Source organism: Phoca vitulina, unplaced genomic scaffold (assembly GCF_004348235.1).
Source record: "Phoca vitulina isolate PV1807 unplaced genomic scaffold, GSC_HSeal_1.0 scaffold8, whole genome shotgun sequence".
NCBI classification, from domain to species: Eukaryota; Metazoa; Chordata; class Mammalia; order Carnivora; family Phocidae; genus Phoca; species Phoca vitulina.
The window spans coordinates 3,620,525-3,623,479 of NW_022589711.1; positions in this window are offsets into that span (position 1 = coordinate 3,620,525).

The following is a 2,955-nucleotide window of genomic DNA, read 5'->3' on the forward strand; positions in this document are numbered from 1 at the left end:
TTTAATAAAGAATTGGAAATGCTACAAAAACATACTTTCCTATCACTCGAAGTTAAATTTAGGAACCACCAAGTCTGTTACATGCTCTGACCATTCAGGTGAGGAGTTAAAAATATCTGTAAAATTCAATTACTGGAAATATATCTTATCAGATTTGAAAAATCATATGAATTTATGTGAATGTCTAACTAAATATCAACTCCATAAGTTAAAATTTCCTTTTAATGCTTCTGTATTAATTTAAAGCAATGCAACTGGGTACCACTGCTATCAATCTAGCATGAACCAATACTTCTTGATCTTGGGGCGCCTGGGTGGCTCAGTCGTTAAGCGTCTGCCTCCGGCTCAGATCATGATCCCAGGGTCCTGGAATCGAGCCCCGCATCTGGTTCCCCGCTCCTCAGGAAGCCTGGTTTTCCCTCTCCCACTCCCCCTGCTTGTGTTCCCTCTCTCGCTGTGTCTCTCTGTCAAATAAATAAATAAAATCTTTAAAAAAAAAAAAAAAACTTCTTGATCTTGACTTAATTACTGAATATGGCCTTAATATACATTAACACAACTAAACAAAGGTGAGATAATTAAACCCAAAAAAAGGATAAGCTAAGGTCATCCTTACTTCAAGTGTCAGGCCTGAATTATCTAGGTACTTAGTTGACAAACTACCCATTGAGTATTGTGATATGGAAAAAATGCTTAGCTAGCAGAATCATAAATCTAAATTTTCAGTTAATATAATTTTGAGCAAGTTTCTTCATTTTTTTTAGTTTTCACTTTTAAAATATAAAAAGAATGAGTTGGAGAAGTTCATGCTTCCTGACCGGATGGCATTCTGCTCTAGAAATGCTGTTATTTCACAAATTTTTCAAATCTTAATCTTCATGTGTACTAAATTATCTCCAGCCAAAGTAAGTCTTATCTGCATAAATGCACTAATTTTTCAAATGTATATGGATGAAAATTGAATTTTTAAATGTCACTAAATTCCTAAAACTTTTGTCCACATATTTATTAATATTTGTTGGAAGAACAGTTGTTATTATGTGGGGTCCTAGAAAAATATGTATGTTAAAAATAGGGCTTCATACTCAAAGAAGCTAGAAATCACTAAGCTATATTATTTCTAAAGTCCTTTTCAGCTTTATATAAAGTTCTATTTCTTTAAAATTAAGAAAGACTAACAATTTTCTTCCTTTTTTTGTCTTCCTCCTCCCTCCTTCCTTTCTTCCCTCCTTCTTTTCTTCCTTCTTTCCCCTCTCTCCCTCCTTCCCTCCCTTTTCTTTTCTTTTCTTTTGTCTTTTCTTTTCTTTTCTTTCTTTCTTTCTTTCTATAAAAAAGAGTATAGGGGCGTCTGGGTGGCTCAGTTGATTGAGCGTCGGACTCTTGATTTCAGCTCAGGTCATGATCTCAGGGTCCTGGGATGGAGCCGAGTGTCAGGCTCCATGCTCCACCGGGAGTCTGTTGAGATTCTCTCTCCCTCTCCCTCTGCACCTTCCCCCACTAGCATGCTCTCTCTCTCTCTCTCTCTAAAATAAAAATAAATAAATAAAACCTTAAAAAAAAAAAAAACTATGGTCAATTTATAATGAATGGGTACACTCTCTTATTTGATTTCCAAATAAATCAGAAACTAAGAGTCTTGGAAAATCTGCTTTGGTCCTCTGAGTAACAGATCAACATATCACAAATGCCACATAAATGGAAAATTCAAACAAAGCAAAATAAAAATGGGTGTTGAGTGAAAGACAATCCAACTAAGAGTCCATAAAACCATGAATGAATATTTGATGAACCAAGATTTTTTTCTATAAAAGTGTTCTATTTTGTTAAAAAGTAAAGGTTGTCAGAAAAAGGAATCACTAAAGACCTAGAAAATATAAAATATGTCCTTATGATATTCACAAATATTCAGCATTTCTCCAAAAATATCAAGTGACTAAAAAACAATGGTCTCAAAGCAACCATAATAGCAATAAACTGGGGTGTGTGGAATGACACATCAGGTTAGAGGGAATTGGGGGGGGGGAAACAAAGGTATTAGGACAAAAATCAATTTAAATATCCTTCTGGAGGTACATCTGTCACTTTGCTATTTATTCATACACTGTTTCTCAGGGTAAATGGCTTGCGTGCCAAATGTATGTGTATACTGCAGCACAGCAAAATGGAAATTTGGGGAATAGCAAGGAACATACTGTCAGATAACTCATAGATGTCAGCATCCACAGAAGTCTCTTTCTTCTCTAGACTTAATTTTTTTACATATAAAAGTTATCGTTTACCTGTAATAAAGGCTACATATTCTGCATTCCAAAGAAACTCCTTTAAAATAAACCTGAACAGAAAGGGGAAAAAATAATAATAAAAAAAAAATAATAATAAAAGTAAGTACATTTTTATTGTCAAATCCCTTATACCAACAATAAATAAATTAACCATGTTCCATAAAAAATTGATGCAATACAATTTCTCTCTAGAGAATGGGCATGAAGATTCATAAGGCAACCTTAATTTTCAAGAGCTTTCAAGATCAGAGAGACAAGAAATCATGAATGTATTAGCTAAGTACTTCCTATCTTCTCTAACAGGTAGGAGTCATTTAATCTGAAACAGAAAAATGAAGACTGGATTAGATTTTTAAATATTTATGAAGTCAAATACAACAGTTACAAAAAGATAATAATTTCTTCAAACAAGACTGGGAGAATCATTGCGAATTCCGGTTCATCTCCAATGGGGCTCATTAGCATGTAATTCTAATGACTTTGAAAAAAATCCTGGAAATAAAATGGGACCCTCAATATCTTAATCCCTTAATCAATCTCCCCTCCCCACCCCCATAGACATCAACCTCTCCCTAAACATATTCCTCCACATGGCTTATTCTAACCTGTTGAGGGCCACTAGGACCATGGAATCTTCTACCAGACTCTATGTTGTTTTCCCCAACTCAAGTTA